This window comes from Paramormyrops kingsleyae, chromosome 24, assembly GCF_048594095.1.
Source record: "Paramormyrops kingsleyae isolate MSU_618 chromosome 24, PKINGS_0.4, whole genome shotgun sequence".
In the NCBI taxonomy this organism is placed as follows: domain Eukaryota; kingdom Metazoa; phylum Chordata; class Actinopteri; order Osteoglossiformes; family Mormyridae; genus Paramormyrops; species Paramormyrops kingsleyae.
Window position 1 is genome coordinate 20961045 of NC_132820.1, and position 20795 is coordinate 20981839.

The 20795-nt window shown below is 41.5% G+C and overlaps 1 long non-coding RNA gene across 2 annotated transcripts; it reads left to right on the forward strand.

Moving 5' to 3' along the window:
* The first annotated feature begins 15239 nt into the window (after window positions 1-15239).
* On the forward strand, window positions 15240-17448 carry LOC111832749 (uncharacterized). Of its 2 annotated transcripts, none has more exons than XR_002835579.2 (5): window positions 15240-15504; window positions 15747-15908; window positions 16266-16427; window positions 16538-16630; window positions 16707-17448. It is a non-coding gene; the product is annotated as an uncharacterized lncRNA (long non-coding RNA). The 2 variants fall into 2 exon arrangements; XR_002835578.2 differs by lacking the exon at window positions 15747-15908 and adding an exon at window positions 15969-16100.
* Window positions 17449-20795: the final 3347 nt, after the last annotated feature.

Sequence of the window (20795 nt, forward strand, 5' to 3'; positions counted from 1 at the left end):
CAGACGGTTTAAATGGACGGAAGCTTGTCAGACAGCATTTGAACAGCTCAAACTTAGTTTGATGTCTGCACCAGTCCTGTCTTACCCTGACCCAAATAAAACCTTTATATTAGATACGGACGCGAGTGATGCAGGTATTGGGGCGGTACTGTCCCAGGTAGAGGAGGGACGGGAAGGTGTGATAGCATACGCTAGTCGGGCTTTGACTAAACAAGAAAGGAAATATGCAACAACTAAGAAGGAGTTGTTAAGCATGGTTACATTCATAAAATATTTTAAACACTACCTGCTGGGTAAGGAATTTGTCTTACGGACAGATCATAATTCATTAAGATGGTTGCATAATTTCCAAGGTTTAGAGGGGCAGTTGGCTAGGTGGGTAGAGCAGCTAGCCAGCTTTCAGTATAAGATAGTGCACCGGCCCGGTCGGGGGCACGCTAATGCGGATGCCCTCTCTAGATTGCCCGCTTTTCTGCCAGTAACCTCAGATTCACCACCAGTTACCCAAAAAAAAGGGGGAGAGGTGATATGTGCTGTGAAAGAGGTGTGTCCAGAGGCTGTGGTAGGTCAGGAGGAGTGCGATGAGTTGGGGCAGGCTCAGCAAGGAGATGCGGAGCTGCAAAAGATTTTTGCTCTAAAAAAACAGGGGAGGGCAGGTAGTCAGCCTCCAGATGAGCTGCGGAAATATGCACCAGTGTGGGATCAGTTGCAGGTGCAGGGTTCTAGGTTGGTACGATATCCACCTTTAAATTCGGATGCAGCAAATCAAGTTCAGGTTGTTATCCCCAAGTCTTTGGTGCCAGATATTTTGAGGCAGTTGCATAATGCTACTACTGGGGGTCATTTGGGAGTACAAAAGTTGCAAGCCAAGGTGAAAGATCGGTTTTATTGGCTGGGGTGGTTTGGGGATGTTAAGCGCTGGTGTCGGGAGTGTGTGGATTGTGGGTCCCGGAAAGTGGTGGGGAAACGGGGGTGTGCCCCACTGCAGTCTGTGGTAACCGCTAGGCCATATGAACGGGTAGCATTAGACATTTTAGGGCCGCTACCAGTAACCTCAGGGGTACATAAGTACATTGTGGTCATTGGGGATTATTTCTCAAAATGGACTGAGGCATTTCCTCTCCCTAATCAGGAAGCTTCAACTGTGGCCAAGGTCTTGGTGGAGCAGTGGGTCTGTCGCTTTGGGGCCCCTCGCTCTATTCATACAGATCAGGGTCGAAATTTTGAATCAAATCTCTTCAAAGAAGTGTGTCAATTGTTGAACATTCAAAAGACTAGGACATCAGCTTACCACCCCCAGTCGGATGGGATGATTGAAAGGTTTAACAGGACATTGTTGTCAATGTTGTCCCTTTTTGTAGAGGAAAACCAGTCCAATTGGGATCTGCTGTTACCTTATGTGATGATGGCTTATAGGAGTAGTATTCACTCCAGTACTGGGTTTACACCATATAAGGTTATTTTTGGGCAAGAGATAGTGTTGCCTGTGGATGTTATGTTGAATCTCAATGGCGGGGAACGGTTTTCCTCTGTAACTGAATATGTGGCTAGACTGTGGGACACATTGGCCACAGTGGGGGAAGCAGTAAAATGTCATCAGGCAAGGGCTTCTGGTAAGCAGAAGGAAGTGTATGACGTCAGAGCGCAAGTCCAGTATTATTCAAAGGGAGAGTTGGTATGGGTCCGGGGGAAGGCTAGAAGAAGGGGTTTATGTCCAAAGTTACAGAGAAGGTTTAAGGGCCCATATAAGGTGGTGGAAAGCATAACAGAGGTGTTGTATCAAGTGGTACCAGTGGAAGGTGGGAATAAGGTGGTGGTGCATTTTATTCGACTTAAACCTTTTCTCTCTACTGTAACAGAGGCTCCCAACCCGGAGTATAGAGAACGAGTGGTGCCTGTTGGTACCCTGCCGGAGTTAAGGGGTATCCCCCCTGGTGGTGGCTATCTGCAAACACTGCCCTCAGAGGGGAAGGGTGGCGAGATGGAGGCGGTGGTACCAGGGGCAGAAGTGGGGGCAATGGCAGCGAATCAGTCAGAAGAGGCAAGTGCAATTGGACCAGGACAGCAGAGGGAAGGGGACCAGCCTGCCCGAACATGGCGGCGCAGCGCCCGTAAGGACCCTTTACAGCTGCACAGCGATGGGCCTGCTGCTACGTGTCGGTCTAAGGAACAAGAACGGAACGAGGGGGCTCCAGTCCAGAAGACTCGTCTGGGACGTCAGAGGAGGCCACCAGCATGGGCTAAGGACTATGAGATGATGTGACTCGAGGACGAGTCTGTTCTAAGGGTGGGGGGAGTGTAATGATAGGTGTGTGTGTGGAGGGGGGAGGGATTGGCATGGCAAGTTAATTAAGTGGTCACACCTGGGTTGTTAGGGTGTGGGTTTAAAAGAGGGAGAATACAGGGTTCGAGAGCCGCGCTGAATGAGAGATTGCGTGTTAGACACAGCACTCGTTGGTTCTGGGAGGGAGGTGCCGTTCGTATGCCGTGTAGGGCTGCCGGCGGTGAAGCCAGATAGCGGGTTGCAGGGATAGGTTCCGGTGTGGTAGGGAGAGGAGAGTTAGGACGGGGGAGTTAGGAGTGCATGATCGCTGCTGAGTTTAGAGTGTTGGGTCGAGGTGAATCGCGGCATCCCCATGTGACGTAGCGGCTGGGGAATTCCCTTTCCGCGTAGTGTCTTTGATTGTGGACCTGTCCGAATTAATGTTCTTTCCCCGTGGGAGGGTCTTGAGCCTCGGGGGGGGGAACGCTATGTTTTAATCTTGTCCGTGTATGTTTGTTTGTGTTTTAAAGTAAGCAGCGTAGCCGCTAGGAGTCGGGGCGGGACCATAGACGGGGTACCGGTTCCGTGACGCTTGCCTGTGCCTGAAGTGTGGGGATTGCTGAGTATTGCAGTGCTATTGGTGTGCCGTGCCCTGACAGGGATGTGGTGTGGTGCGGGATTTATTGTGTGGTGACGTGGATTAACACCCGTTTGGAAAGACTGGTTTGCTACGGGGAGAGAGCGCATCCGGACCCTTTTGTGAACCCAGATCCGACCTGATCGGTCGCTGTATGAATTGTATGGAATAAAACTTGTTCTAATTATAGTAGAAATCTTGTGGTGGTCTATTCCTCCTTTACACCCTCCAACGCTATTTTAGGTTCATTACAGTATATATATAGCACCGCAGAACGTTTTGCACTTTTTTTTTTTGCACTATTTGTTTATTGTTTGTTGTGTGTTCTACGTGCATGTTTGCACTGGAGGATCTGCTTTTTATTCTCATTGTACATGTGTATAGTGACAATAAAAAGGCATTTCATTCATTCATAATATGTCGGACACAATGGCTCTGAGCACGATGGAGTCCGCGGTGAGGCGCACGAGCTGCTAGCTGATGTAATTCTGCGAACGGTCGGGGCTCTGACATTCTTAAGGTGCGGCTATCTATCCCCGAGACACTTTAGCCAGGATCGTGTATATTTGCGCTTATTAATGCTGCAATGTCAGGGTTTTGCTGACTCTTATAGGAAGCTGGCTAGCAATAACATTTTTTTAAAGTATCTCCTTACGGTTTTTAATAAATGTTTTTACTTTATTAAAGGAGATACTTTAACCCGTCGTTGTACATCGCCAGCCCTTGCATGTCGCATAAACTGGCCTGCCGCTGATACATGGCTCTCGGTATTAAACACTCTGCTCCTGGGGAAATTCTTTTTAGCCGGCTTATGTAAAGTATAACTGTCTTGCATAGACAGCCACTCTCTGATGTCATCAGTAGCCACTTTTTTCCCCGTATCTTCCTGCACGGCTCTCTGCAGTCTGGAGGCCCCTCCGTATGACCCCGGGTGGCTGGGGTCATAGTATGTACGACTCAAGACACGAGCTGTAGTCTTGGCAACAGACATGCTTTTTCACAAAATGAGTGGGGGGTGAGAGCAAGAATGCTGTGTTTTATAGGTGTCTGGGGAGGGTGGGGAGGGGGTTTTATATGTGGGTTTGTTTAGAATTTAGTGATTAATTGCCATTGTTGACCCACCGCACGCACACACAGACACACACACACACAAGCTGAGAGACAAATCACGATTTTCATTTCTACCAATCGTACACAGTAAAAGAAAATATCATTAAGCTAAGAGAAGTAGAGTTTTTAAGTTTACCATTCATGTAGTACTGGAGACTCGCTCAGACCATAGAATCATACAGATGAGCATTAAAATCACAATTTAGTAATTTAAGCATCCAAAATGAGTAAAAGGGGGCAGGACAACTGCTCATTTGTACCACTCCCTGTATTCTTTCTCTTAATCCTACACCATGGGGTTCCCACAACAGGCCTTGAAGAAACCTCTGTCCAGGACGGGTTACTTGTCACTCAGGTGGACCATAGTCATCAATGATGAGGTATTTACCTATTTCATTAAATGATTTTAAAAATAATACTTGAATATTATAAAGGAACAGTATAGCAACATGTAGTCTATGGGCAAGAAACATTCGGCATACAACACAATGTTTTAAGCAACAGGCAGGCATTCTTTAACCACAGGACTTGTTCACCATGTCATATTAGCCAGTCTTTAGTCCTGACAAACTGCAACTACATTTTTCCATGAGACGTTTCCACGAAATTGTCATATAGGCCTATAACAGGCCTTCAGAAATTCATCACACACTGTCTGACATTACATTACAATTCATAAAATGCCCGGGGTGAACCTAAAACAAAGGAAGATGACGCTTCACGATTCTAATACACATATCACTTCATTTCAGAGTACCGCAATTCACTACATAACTTCTACTGCAAGAATCCTAAACTGACATGCCAATTAAAATCAGCCTCAGCCGACACTTCTAGCTGTGGAAAAAAATACAATTGTGACCAATTTAAATTCTACCTCAATGTCTGCCTTTTAAAACACAACGCTTTATTCCCAATATATTTGTCTAAATACAAATAGATTTCAAAATGCTGTCGATTGTTGAGCAACACATGATCTGTCTATACGTACCGGCGACTGGTTTGTTCCGCTGATATAATCATGTTACTTTGTTAGCTTTAACATGTGGTGACATTTCAGTGCCATTGTTTTAAAATACTCTGATTGGTGACTACAGTAAATCAGAACTAATGTAAGGTGATTAGAGGCTACTTGAAATTAAAAAAAAATAAAAATGTAAACAAAACCGAATGAGCCTTTAACTGTTTTACGTTAAAGAAAGCGTCCATGTTTGTCGCTATACTTAAACACAAGTTGGCATAGGCGCATGTAGTTTATTGTCCCCACGACCATACGCTTCTCCATCACCTACACGTATCAAACACTAGGCCGACTGTGCTTAGGTAACTACACACACACACACACACACACAACATGCAAACCAGAAAAATATGCACATGCTTCTGGGGGATTTCAATAGTTTTGTACGTTTATTTATTTATTTATTTTAATGGTGATTAGGTTTTCTTCTAAACCGTGTATGTACTAAATGAAAAAGACCAGCTAAAAAATGTTATTGCTAGCCAGCTTCCTATAAGAGTCAGCAAAACCCTGACATTGCAGCATTAATAAGCGCAAATATACACGATCCTGGCTAAAGTGTCTCGGGGATAGATAGCCGCACCTTAAGAATGTCAGAGCCCCGACCGTTCGCAGAATTACATCAGCTAGCAGCTCGTGCGCCTCACCGCGGACTCCATCGTGCTCAGAGCCATTGTGTCCGACATATTATGAATGAATGAAATGCCTTTTTATTGTCACTATACACATGTACAATGAGAATAAAAAGCAGATCCTCCAGTGCAAACATGCACGTAGAACACACAACAAACAATAAACAAATAGTGCAAAAAAAAAAAAGTGCAAAACGTTCTGCGGTGCTATATATATACTGTAATGAACCTAAAATAGCGTTGGAGGGTGTAAAGGAGGAATAGACCACCACAAGATTTCTACTATAATTAGAACAAGTTTTATTCCATACAATTCATACAGCGACCGATCAGGTCGGATCTGGGTTCACAAAAGGGTCCGGATGCGCTCTCTCCCCGTAGCAAACCAGTCTTTCCAAACGGGTGTTAATCCACGTCACCACACAATAAATCCCGCACCACACCACATCCCTGTCAGGGCACGGCACACCAATAGCACTGCAATACTCAGCAATCCCCACACTTCAGGCACAGGCAAGCGTCACGGAACCGGTACCCCGTCTATGGTCCCGCCCCGACTCCTAGCGGCTACGCTGCTTACTTTAAAACACAAACAAACATACACGGACAAGATTAAAACATAGCGTTCCCCCCCCCCGAGGCTCAAGACCCTCCCACGGGGAAAGAACATTAATTCGGACAGGTCCACAATCAAAGACACTACGCGGAAAGGGAATTCCCCAGCCGCTACGTCACATGGGGATGCCGCGATTCACCTCGACCCAACACTCTAAACTCAGCAGCGATCATGCACTCCTAACTCCCCCGTCCTAACTCTCCTCTCCCTACCACACCGGAACCTATCCCTGCAACCCGCTATCTGGCTTCACCGCCGGCAGCCCTACACGGCATACGAACGGCACCTCCCTCCCAGAACCAACGAGTGCTGTGTCTAACACGCAATCTCTCATTCAGCGCGGCTCTCGAACCCTGTATTCTCCCTCTTTTAAACCCACACCCTAACAACCCAGGTGTGACCACTTAATTAACTTGCCATGCCAATCCCTCCCCCCTCCACACACACACCTATCATTACAATACATATGGAAGGAACAAATAACTGTGTAGGTTATTGCCGCTGCCATTTCCCTTGTTATCCGATAAGTAGTAAAGTAAGAAAATGAATCTCTGTTCACATTTCGCTCAGAAATCTCACTGTAAAGTGGATGACGACTGGTTCTGTTGAATTAGGTCTAAGTTTCATTAAGAGTCAAACACGGTGCAGCTCGGTCACCACTGTTAACTTAACATACCGTCCTCAGTAAACATCTCAAATCAGGCGCCCGGATGTCTTAAGAAGTATAGGCCGCGGGGTCACCTTGTAGGAAAACCATTTACTAGAAAGCCGTCTTTATTAAAAATAACTAAGGCTTTATTCTTTAAAGTTTTTAATGTGTTTTAATGCGACTGCTAAATGCAGTTTACAAGCTCCTACTGTTATAAATAAAATGCTATTAAACCAGGTGCACTCGAAGTTACAGCTTTTGATGCTTCAGCTAAAAAACAATTTTGGAAAACTCAGCATATAATGAATGGAAAGAATGGTTACAGATTCGTTGATACACAAAATGCTGGCGGATCGTTCTTTCACGGCGGAGACATTCTCTTGCGATGGACCTGACCCTACACTGGGTACATGGGGACCATTGCTGAAGTAAGGATCTAATGCGTAGCTCGGTGTCGAGTCTCACGGTTAAACACCCGAGTCCCCGTCTGGCTCAGGGTTCAAAAGCTGCTAAAGATTGGTAGATTCCACGAGAGGTACCCCTTTAAATACGCTTTATTCCCACCATCCCGCAAATATTAGCACATTTTAAAAACATGACCGTGCTGCATACATATAACAAAATGTATGTACAACTTTTATTTTGAATAATAAAACACCTGTACATGTTACATTTTAAAACTCATTTGATAAATGTACTAAAACATTTTTGTACAAGTTTGAAAAATAAAAACACACGTATACATGTTACATTTTAAAACCATTGTGCAACTTTGAAAATAAAAAAAACTTCATGTTATGTTAACAAAATCTGCTTTGATAAAGAGCCTACAAATTTTTTGCAACTTTGTTTTTGTAAAATAAAAGCCACGTTCATATATTAGATTTCAAAACCGATTCGCAAAATGAATGCATATAACTTTGTACAAACACGCTTGCGCTGCATACACGTAACAAAACGTTTTTGTACAACGCGTCTAGAAAATAAAACACCCGAACATTTTAAAACATCTGTACATCTTACTTTGAAAAGCTTTCATATTACATTTTAAAATATCTGTACATCTTACTTTGAAAAAACTTTTATATGTTACATTTTAAGACATCTGTACATCTTACTTTGAAAAAACTTTCATGTTACATTAACAAATTCATTCGATGAAATATTTTTAAAGACTTACAACACCCTTTTGCGATGCTGCTAGTTTTACATTTCGGTATCCAAAAGGCAGTTTCCCCACTAGGCAACAATCTGCGTTTGTCGTAGACGTCCCTGACATTTTTATTGAGGTCTATTAAACGTTTTCACGTCGCGTTTGATTTTGTTATAGTGCGGCATTATGGGGAATTATCCCGCTGCCTTTCATTTAACACGCTTAACCTTCGGCCTATGTTAGCTTTCTGTTCCTGTCTCTTATGTTAGACGGGTCGGTGTCAAGCAGCACGTGTCTTACATCAGCCAAAAGATACCCTCAAAACAATTATTTATCATCCAATTTGTTTCTTACTTCTTGGTTACCTTGTTAGGCTTCCTTATCCATGAAAAGATTGGTTTTAATATTTTTGGTGTGGCTTTCTGGACCTTTTTTTTGACAGCATTCCTCTCGTTTTCAATGAAAAATAATGATAAAATAAACCTCTAGAGAATTATATAAATAAACTGAACTGGTCTTATCTTACCTTACATGTGTGGGGATGCCTTACCTTGATTTTGTTTTAATTTATTTAGTTTAAATAGAGATTCCTGACAAAGTCAAAAAGCTTTGATGCAGTATATATTTCGAAAAAAAGGTTCTTGGGTGTGCTATATAGAACTATAGGGGTTCTAACCAGAGGAAATATAACCATTGCCTTCAAAAAGGTGCCATTTCTTTTAATTGAGAATGTCCAAGGAGTGTCATATATGTACCAAGCTAAAAGGTTCAATATGGAGCCTTTTGTTTTAAGAGTATACACAAATGTATGTGGTGCTTTTATGCATGTTAAACTTAAAAACGGGTCGGTGCCGACCCTAACAGCACAGGAAGGTTAATAATGTCTCTAAGGATGGTAGCAAACAGGGCTCTTGGGCCGTCGCTTCAACAGACGCTGCGGGTGGCGAGACGTGTTGAGCAAAGTAAACCGCATCATTTTCATCATTATTAACGTTGTTGTTGTTGTCTATTTCATTTAATAGCGTTTCAGGTATAGGAGGGGGGTGTTGCTCCGTCCATACCTGCTGATTCAGGTCTTGCGTAGATTTTCTCTTGACCGGTCCGCCCCCGTCTCTCTCGTACATAGAAAAAACAGAGAATACCTATTATTAGAATAAGTTATTTTTAATGAATAGCATTTTTATTATACATATAAAAGAAATAATATACTCACTATATGGAGTTTTCTATCCGCAGCGTCTCCCGTAGAGAAAAAAAACAAACCCAAAATAGCTGAATCTCTAAAAATAAAATAATTATTTTAAGTTATTTTATTGTATGGTGTTTATCATAAAACACGCGTAAAAGAAATAATATACTTACTCTATGCAGGTCCCGTGTAGTTTTCTCTTTCCAGTAGGGCAAGGCCTTGATGATACTGGGTGGGGGTACTTGTGTCTACCAAAGGAGGGAATCCCTGCTCGGCATACTAAAAATATCTGCGGTTGGTTACTTCTTAGGATTCTTTAAGGAGAAATATACGTCCTGTCAAGTTTTATCTGATGTCTATTTCGATGTACGTTTTAACTGCGCAGACGGTATGGGGGGAGTCGGGGGAAAAGACAAAACTTCAAACAAAATTTACTGAAATACAAAATGTCCAACTTGATGTGTGGCCCAAATTACAGTTTGACCGGGATTTGACCTATCGGGATGTACATAGGTTGCATGAGGAAAAACACAAGTTTGAAAAAAACTACCACACAAGGCCAAACTGCTACTGCTGCAGGGGGGTGTCGGCTTTCACGCACACACACACACACACACAGACGGTCAAACTACTGCTAAGCGTTTTTTACTGGACGTCAGACCCACCTCCTCCTCTCATTCTTAGCTCCAACTTGTTCATTCTCACAGGGTTTCTTTCAGTCTCGCGCAGCACAACTCTCAGCTCTCCGGCATCGCTCTCTCCGAGTCCTTTGCGGATTATCCAAAGCCACGGGACCTTACCACGGTACCGCACCAGACACAGCATCGCTCTCTCCGAGCCCTTTTCCACGGATTCTCCAAAGCCCGGGACCTTACCACGGTACAGCGTACGCTCACACTCCATCAGGTAACCCACCCACTCAGACCCAGTGTTTGGGACCTTAACGCACCAACCCCCTGCTCAGTCCCCCTGCTCGGCACCCTCGTAGCACGGGGCTATTCCCACAAAAACCCACTCATAAGCACACAATTCACTCTACTCAAATAAAAATAAATAATAATAAAATAATAAATAAATATTATAATAATAATTAATTAATAATAAATATAATAAATAATTAATTAATAATAAATAAATCCATCCAGTGAACTTTTGACCCGTGACCTTTTTGACCTTTGGGTCATAAATCTTTTTGAAAGAAGCGGTATTCTCCATCTCTCTGATGCTTATCAGGAAGCTGGGTGGAACAAAAACTTGGGTGAGTCCCAAGAACCAATGATAAAAGATCTCAAACCTGATGACTTTGAAAAATATTTATCTTTGGAGACACACAAACTCAAAAAAAAATGTAGACAGCTAATCAGACAGTTAGCTTTTTCTTGCAATAGTTCTAATAACATCTATTGTGACAATAATTATTTATCTGCCATTATAGTAGAAATCCCTTATCAATCAAGTCAAATATAGATATCATCCTTAGAAGTCAGCTAAATATTCTGGATAGAAGTTGTAAAAAAAAATTTAAATAACCACCATAACTGACATTCATTTTTCATTCAAAGCATAAAATAAGTGTATATAATATTACTAACAAGAATAAGTCAATTTGCCTTTAACCTTTTCTATCTATTCACTCACATATTTGGCTGCATCACATTTAGATGTCCCACAATGCAGTGTGTTTAATGCATAATGCAAAGGTATGAGTTACATGCAAGAGTAGTTTGCAGCAATTACAGATAAAAAGTGATTTTATCATTAACTTATTATCTGCAATTTTCCCCTCTGACCTGCCTGTCAGGACCAGAACTTATTTACAGTAATATTGAAAAACAAACAAACCATTACATGAACAAAGGGATTTAAAAACAAAAGTTATAGTAATATTTTCATTAGTAACTGATCCTCCAACAGTGTACATAAAGTTTGTTACCTGTTGTAACTCCAGATCAGCAAGATCAAGGTCATTGGTTCCTGGCAGGTTACAGGAACACTGTGCTGTCACTGGGACTTTGAGTGAGGAGGGCAGATTCTCTTCAGAGCATGCAACAGACAAGATCCCAATTCACTTCAAGCCAATCAAAGAGCACCACTCCAAATCAAGCATCATCATTGTTTTATAGTCTTATGTATAGACCTAAAATTCAGAGGATGAAGATGGACCCTTGATGTTATCTCTCCATTAAGGTAAGAGCAGAAATTAAAGAATGAATGTTGGGAGGAAGGAGGTACATAATTCCAGGAAATGCCAAGGTCAGACAGGAGTGAGGTGGGAGAGCTGGGAGGAGGACTAGCTGGTCCATCTGTACACCACTGATATCTCCAAATTGTTTACATTTTCCGGAGAGAACATAAAGTTTTTTTTTTTTAATGAAGAAATAAAACAGAAAATTACAGCATACATAATGTTACTAAAAGAGTACAAGGTAAAACTGAAAGGAAAAATATATTGCTCTGCTGCAGCCATAAGTATTTCAGATCATTTTCTTTGGTTTTCATTTTTTCAACTAATTTTTAAATTTAAACTTAAGTGGGTGACAGATTGGGTAGCACTGTTCTTTGAACCTGCCAGTATTATGTGTATGGAGTTTCTGTGTGTTTTCTCTTGGTCCTCTATTATCCACCCATCCATCCATCCATACATTTTTTATATGAGCTTATTTTATTCAGGGTCATGGGTGTCTGGAGCCCATCCTGGAAACATTGTGTTCAAAGCAGGGAATAACCCTGGCTGGGTGCCAGTCCATTCACAGCAACATTCTTACTTATGGACAATTTGGCATCTCCAATTTACCTCAACATGTTTTTGGACTGTGGAGAGAAATCGGAAAACTAAGAGGAATCTTCACAGCAACATGGGGACCACATAAAAACACCACACATATAGCACCGGGGTGAAGACTCCAACCCTGGTCCTGGATGCTGTCAGGCTAATTGGTGTTTTAAAATTGCCCATTGTGTTTTTGTCCCCTTTGTTGTACCTTGTGCTTCCTGGAGTAAGTTCTAAACTCACTGTGATCACATGCGGAATATAAATATGACATGAAAAAACAAAATTGGTTGACTGTGTCCTCCCTCTAACCTGGAACCTATCCCAGGCAGCACAGGGCACAAGATTGGGTACACCCTCGACAGGATGGCAGTCCATCACAGAGGACATATATGAACACACACACATAATCTTGCTCTATGGGCAGTTCAAGAAAATACAGGGAGAACACACACAGTGTACCCAAACAGGTCTGAGGCAGGATTCAGATTCCTATCCTGGGATGTATGAGGCAACAATGCTATCCACAGAAGAATTATGCCATCCTTGTTTGTTCAGATAACATTTGAGTAGGGTTTAAGTAAGGAAAAAATAAATCAGCAAATACAAATAACATTGATTTTAAAAAGTAAAAGTAATAATAATAGGTAAATGCATTAAGACCATCCTCAAATGCCAAAAGATTGAAAATTAAACTGAATTTCACAAAGCATCTTACCCCAGTCTCTGAAAAGACTCCCATATTGAATCATCACATAAAAGATGGTGAAAATAAAAAGGATTCCTATGACGATGAAGGCCACCCAAGTGCTGCCATCATCTGTACAAACATTGACATTCTTAGCGATTCAGACACATCACACTGTTCATGTTGGCACAAAGACACTTAACAAACACACATAATATATCACTGCCTTGTGTTATTTTAAAGACCTTTCCCTTGAGTGCCTTTTTTTAAAGGAAAGCATAATGTTTGTTAATTTGTGAGCATGATTGCTTGACATTTTTTTAGTGGGGGAAGGTTGGAGGAAAACTCAATGACTGCCTGGATTAGTGTTCAAGGCTGACACAAAATAAGACAGAGCAGGGAGGGAATGGAGAGTCAAGTAAGCAGCCTGATAAGATGGGAATCATTTTTTCAAGTTTTTAAACAGTTAGTCAATGCTGAAGTATGACTTAGCTTGTCCGGTTAAGGCTGAAAACTCCAATTTGTTAGCTATTAACTGTTTTAAGAGCTCTTGCATTGAAGAAGTAAAATGTGATATGCAATTTTACAGATATGACGATAATAATTAAAGCACAAGTAAATATCTGTCCTGTCACACATCCTGTATTAATGCAGGCACACTGATGTGTATGTTGCAGAGTTGTGAAAAAAGCCATACTTAGAGAGGCAGGGTGCTGTGACCGGCTGGTTTCTAGGTTCCATATGTTATTGGCATCGCAGAAGTCAGAGCTGCAGACACAGCAGACCATGTTCTCCTGGTGTGTGGAGATGTGGCAGGTGGGATTCAGGCAGTTACTCTGGAAAACCTTACAACCTGTAATGGGTGGAGAAAATGCCCACGGCTGTAGCACAGCTCATGATACTGGGTCCATCAGTGGGGAGCTGGCAGGTCCCCTTACCCAGTCCTATAAAGCACAACATTTTATTGAATGGAAAGTAATGTAAAGAGTTAGACTCACTGAGAATGAGAATGACTTTCCATGGCTCCATGGTTTGAATGTTGTGTCCTCAGTGAGAGACAGTTTCTTTCAGTGTTCTAAACGCTCACTCTTCCCACATTGCATTTTTAGTGTGGGAAACTCCCCGTCACACACAGCACCTGTAAAGCGCACACACAAACATACATTGTGGGAAGGCCCGTGGAGTTGATAACATTGACAAGAACTGAAAAACAGTTTCACAAACACATTACCAAATGTGTTTTTAATACTCATTCCACTCATTGTGCCAGAAAGCAGTTGAGTGATGATGAGTATTAATACTTACCTTCATGTTAACTGGAGTCAGTTGCAGGACAGGTGATCCATTTCCATTTAAAGTTATGGCATTTAGCAGATGCTCTTAGCCAAAGTGACTTACACGCATATTTTAATGGCTCCATCAGTGAATACATTCTGATACTGTTTCAATAGAACCTGGGCTAAGAATATCATCAGTCTAAAAACTCTGTTGGCAACAAATCACATAGGGCAGAAGAATGTACACTGGATTAGACACCAAAGTATCATAGGGCCATTGATGCGCACACTACGGTCAGTTCAGAGTTGCCAATCAGGGTAACTAAGTTTTTAAGCTACAGGAGGGAACCTGGGCAACATGCCAATTCAACAGGTGAGATGAAACAGTGATCCACCATTTGACCATTATGAATTATTTTTTATTTATATAAATCCATGACTGCAGTAAATTAGCACATTTCAAAATTTTAATACCCATACTGTCTAAATTTAATGCACAATAATGAAAAACAAAATATTGCACGATATTTGAATTCTTCAAAAATGATGGCACTTGAAGTAAGAATACCAGGATATACGTTTTATGTATTTCCTGGCTGTCCCATCCCAAGCCTCATCCAGGGCCTCGACCCAGGCACTTCTCATGTGCAAGAGGCAGACTCACAGATGAACCACAGACTGTAGCAGTGGTTATAGAGACACCGTGCCCACAGTGGCAGATTCAAATAGTACCTCTGGGCAGGCTTATAGGACACCTTGATCTCCTGTAGGGGGCAACATGGAGCAGGTACCCACAAACTACTAGAATTTCATACACTGAAAGCATTTACACCAATATTAATCATTTAATGATTATATGAAAGTGTCTTTGTGCACCTAAAGAATAAAAACTTAATTTTACTATTATTTCTAATATTTTTTTCTTTATTATTATTAATTATTTCCTACTATTATTTTCTAATTTTCTGATTTCTAATATTTCTACTCCTGGTGCTGCCGCAAGTAGCATCGTATTTAGTAGCTCTGATTGTTGTGTGTGTATTTTTTTCCTACTTTTCTTTTTAAAATTCTTTAACTTTTCAAAAACACAGGCACAGAACAGAACAGTCCGGCAACCCTTGTGTCAGAAGTTGCTGGCAGGAGTCCACCAGGAGCATGTGTCAGTGCCCGATGTGTGCTGGCTGCACAATCAGTTCCCTGCATGCGCGCGCATGCACACTCGGAGAGACGCCATGTTGCTGCATGATCAGTCCTGTCTTTGGCAGCCACGGCTGCCACAAGTGACAGCCTTGATGAGAACCACGGCAGTAATTGCTTGTTTAGTCGTAACGTCACAAAGTTTCCGGGTCCAAAGTCACAAAGGCGCTCCTGTTTAATATGTTGCAGTGCTGTGTCCCGTGCTGTTTAAATAGATCAGATTTAAAAAAAAAACGTCAGTTGTCATTTTACTGCTTTCCCTGTGATGAGAAAGAGAAGAGGAAATGGCTGCAACTGACAAGGTAAGTTACAATTCTTAAATATACGACGCCATATTAGCTGCTAACCTAGCTAACTTTACACCGCTACCGGACCGGCAGAAATGTAGAAGTTTAATATTAAACATTCATTTGATATTCAAAATGCATTTTAAAAACTTATTATGCGCTTCAACCATTTCAGTGAATTATGTCAAACCAACTGTGCAGCATCGAGAATACATTCTTCATGTGTCACAAGGCTTGTTTATATTCCTCTTGTACAGTTTCATTGCAGCTGATGTATACATAAAGCTATTATGCTCCCACACCATGTGATATATGCTACAATCCATACAACTGTTTGCTCCATCACCTATGGCACAAAGTGTCTGACAGCTTCCGCCGTGATGAGAAAGCAGTACCTTGCCTCTCTGGATTTTAATCAGGTGATATGGAATTATTCATGAAGAAATTAATTTTTCTGGTTTGTGTATTTCTTGAAATAGCTAAAATGAAGTAACACTGAACACAGTCATACATGTGGATGAGCTAAGGTCTAACTAGGAAAGCTCGCCAGTGTGTGAGAGATGTTCATCTAGGCCCAGTGGATGTGCCACGACTGGGTGGGCATAGCAAAGGTGCGTGAGTGAAAGTCTCTCACTTAACATCTGCATCTTAGTTAAAACACAAGAGTTTGCAGTATATCAATGAGCTTATACATTAGCGAACTAAATATTGTCAGAACTGTCTACTACATTGTTATGTTCCATATTTTAACCAGCCTTCTGTGTTTATAATTTCAGGTCACCAATGCACAACTGTCATGTGCCACCCTGAGAATCAAGCCAAGGGACAGTTGTCTAGGAAAGCTGTGCTGTAGTGCATTCTCCATTATATGGCCGTACATTGGGAGTGTGACACATCACACTGTATGCTACATGGTCAGAGGAGCAGGCACTGACCTTGTGAGTTTGCCTTTTTCAAAGGTTTCTTCCTCTTTGGTATAGTTTTAGTTTCACGCTGTCAGTGTTTGGCTAATTTACATGCTGGTTCATTCTTTCAATCTTTTTTCCAGTGTCTGCTGTTATTGACCCCATGCCCACCACATGAAGTTTCCGTAACACATCACATTGCTTGCTACATGTGAAGAATAAGATGGGCTGGCCTGGTGAGTTTACCTCTTTCAAAGATATTTCCGGGTCCAAAGTAGTTTGACTTAGTTTTTAGTTTACTCTCTTTTCCAGTGCCTTATCTTCATGTCACTGACACCATGTTCACCACATCAAGTTTCTCTGCACCTGTTTTCCTGATGGGCAAAGTCTTCTCTGAAGGACTTGGACAGTGCGGACAGACTGCATGAACTATGCACAGATACCTGAAGTCAAACCTGCCACAAATCATCTCCACACACTATTGACTGACAGCAAAGGTACCTTGAGTAAAATGTGCTGTTGCTTCTGGATGTTTATTGTTACGTTGTGTCACAGTTTTTTTTTTTTTAGTATTCAATCAGTTATTTCAACTTTTACTCTGCAATAATGAAATATTAATAATGGGTTGTAACTTTATTGTATTGGGGAACATATTTTATAATTTACAGTCATGATGTCATGGTTAAATTGGTAAAATAACGATCCAGCTTTGATTGTGATACCTGTGTTGACTTACACTACATTGTATATTCAGAATAAGATTGCCATGTTGGGGGTTGTGGAGTATATATATCAGTGCCACTATCACACTTTCTGCTCTTTGTACACTGTTCATGTAAGAATGTTTTGCACATCATATGTGAAATATTATGTCAATTGTGCTGGCTCAACTATTGTGGTCTCGATGTACTTCATCAGCCTCCTCAAACAATAACACAAATGTAAAAATGTGGTTAAGACAAATGTAGTTAATTGCAATTTTAAAATGTATATAATGTGTTTTCTACTGTGTCTCGACTAATAATGAAGATTACAATCATTATTACAATCATCATTCTTAAGCATGTTAAATACACGTGTAAATGTCATAATAAATTTCAATCAGGGCAGGTCCAGCAGGCAGTGAAAAAAATGCACAGACAAGAAGTTTTTCAATGCCATAACCAACATTTAAGAAAAAACACACTACACTGTAATGACATTTCACAGTAAATAGCTATGATGTATTATATTAGCCTGCACTATGCATGCCGTCCCTGGTGAGGCAGTTTGACTATTCCCATTAGCAGAAGAATCCTAAGTATGTCAATATAGGACAGACTGTAAAACGCTGTGGTAGAAGGCCTGAGCCCAAACGAAGATGTGGTTTGTGTCCGATGATCTGAGTAGTAGGTAGAAATACGCACCTGCCTACCTAATGTGGTAAGTCTGGATCATACAGGTTAAGCTTAGTTTGTACTACCTGTGTGAATATAGGCTGTATTGCATATTCAGAATAACAGTGCTCATTTAGGAGACTGCTGAATAAAGCAGCAGTAATATCATGCTTTCTCCATTTGTAAGCTGTTGTGTTAGACATGAGAAGTCCTGAAAGGATTGAATGGCATTTATGAAATAGAGCACTGACTCCACCTGGTGGCCAATTTAATGAAAATAATTTTAAAAATTGCAATATAAATAGTGCACTGCCTCCACCTGCTGGCCAATATATTTTTAAAAATCTAAAAATGTGCAATATACGCTGCCTGGCTTATAAATGAAGTCTCATAATCTTCTATGAAATAAATGGCAGATGAATGAAAGGAAATTAAAATATGGACTCATATGAAGGGACAGTTAACAATTCTTTGAAGGTTTTATGAGAAGGACTTTTCAGGTGAATTAGCAAAGGTGGGTCTTAAACAAATATGCACAGTGGCCGTAGCGCCCCCATTTGACCAATCGGCACCAAAGTTGGAGGGCCCTTCCCTAGTACCGTCCTACAGAATATACTAAAGTTTGGTGATAATTGCCTGAGCCAGGTCGAAGATAAAGCTGTCAGATTGAAACAGGTGTGGCACCTTTATGGTTTAGGTGTGGCTGGTGGCCATAGCTTACAGAAAGGTTAGGATTTTTTGAATAATTATTTATTGTGAATGTCTCCCGATTTAAATCATACCAGATTTATGGAGATTCAGTGAAAATCCTAGGAGGTTAATGAGAATTCCTGATTTCAGACATATATAAATTATGCAAAAATGCAAAGATTGAGAACCAAGATCTACATGTTGTTTGATTTGGCATTTCTTACTCAATTGGTCTGGCAATAAATATCAATTGTAAACTTGACCTTTCTGGAAAAATAAGCAGAAACGCAAAAGTTGTCACTGTAGCACCCCCATCTGGCAGACTGGGGTGCCCATACCACGGTGAGGTCAGGGTGTGTAGTCACATGGATCATAGATGAGATTTAGTTGAGATTGGTGATTGCTAGGCCTGTCAAATGCATGCTTGATTTTCATTGGCTAATAGTGCCCACCACTGCATGACTTATGACTGTAATATTACAGGTCTGACTTCAGGCTTGGCCATAGTAGACATGTGCCAAATTTCACTTGGATAGGCCAAGCAGTTCAAGAGATAATGAAATAAGGTATTTGTAGCGCCCCCTATTGACTAAATGTGGGCCACATTGTATGGTGTCCCCAGAATAGAGCAGGGAGGTAGGATTGTAAGTTTGTTTAAGGTAGGCTAAGGTATGGAGAAGTTATAGCAGTCAGACTGAAACAGGACAAATTTAGGTGGGATTTGGGCATGGCTAGTGGTCATAAAATAGACAAATATCAGACATTCTTGAATATCTTTTGATAAGCTCAGAGGACTGATCGGTTTGACACCTCATTTGTCTGATTTAGTCTAACAGTGTAGGACTTAAAGGCAGAAGTAAGTTTTGCAAATTAGCAAAAAATCTAAGTAGGCGGAGCCTAATAGTTTAAAACTAAAAGTTGTAGAGAATATCTGCCTGCATCTGTAGAAAAAATAATTTCAATTGTAGGACTAACAGGACAGGAGATATTGGCTGAAAAGTGCATGGGGGGGGCGCTATAACGCCCCCATCTGACTAACTGACTTGGGTCGGAGGGTCTGAGTAGTGGATAGAAATTGACATATTCCTGCCAAATTTGGTTGGCCTTGGTCTTACGGTTTAGGCTGCCCATTAAGTTTTAGGGCAGGAAAATAATAATAATCCTAAAAAAAAAACAATAATGTCCAATGCATTTCATGCTTTGGACCCTTAACTAGTAACTGCAGGCAGTGACTGAAGGGTCCAAAGGGTAGGAAGAGCATAAATAGTAGAACAGTACTGTATAAACAGTAGAGGCATAATGTGCAGAACATAATGTAAGAACTGCAGGACTGATTGTTACTGGTGGCCACTGTAGTAAAATGTCAGATAGTAGTAATCAGTACTGGGACAGGATAGAGATTTTTGAGTCTAGGCCTAATGTCTGAAGAGATATAGGACTGAATGTAGAAACCTGCGGTCTAGCAGCTCCCTCGCTTTGAATGTCTGATGTCCCCCGACCCCAAGGACTCCCTCCCCCTATCCAACGCCTTCGCCGCTTGACACCCCCAACGTGAACAGGCGGGTCGATGACCAGGGCATCTGGCTGCAGGGCCGGATGGTTGTTTGTTCATGCTGGACTACCTCCACTTCCCCATTCCCTTCCCTGTGGCTTGTCTCGATTTTTTATATTGTGTAGTGGCTATGTGCTTATGTTGCTGAGGTGTTTTTTTTCTGTTCCTACATTATACTCCCTAATGGAGTACAGTCTAGGACCTGTATTTTTTTTTACTCGCCTCTCTCACCTCATGTAATCGTTTTCTCTGTTCTTCCTATGCCCGGGTCGCTGCTCGTGCGGTCGACCGGCTGGCTTGTAGAGCTGCTGTCTCCTGACCTGTCTTCCCCTTGTTTGTATGTATAGTCAGGTAGATCTTAACACTGCTCTATGTGCCCTTGAATTGCCCCTCGGGGACAAATAAAGTGTTTGAAATGAAATGAAATGAAATGATTTGGTTGAGATAGTCTGAGTAGCTCAGTAGTACAGTAGGTAGAAATAGTCAGCTTGCTACCTAATCTAGTAGGTGTAGATCATACAGGTTAAGCTTTGTTTGTGTTGCTGTGTAAGCTTAGACTTTCTTGCATATTCTGCACAGCATTGCTCTGTTGGGGCATGGCCCATATAAGAGCAGTATGATCATACTTTGTCCTTTATATAAACTGTTCATCTAGACATGAGATGGCCTTAAAGTACTGAATGGCATTCAGGAAATGGAGCACTGACTCTTGTCTGCTAGCCAATTCACTTACATGTGTTACAAGTCCAACATATTAAACAGTCAGACAGTAGTATTCAGAAA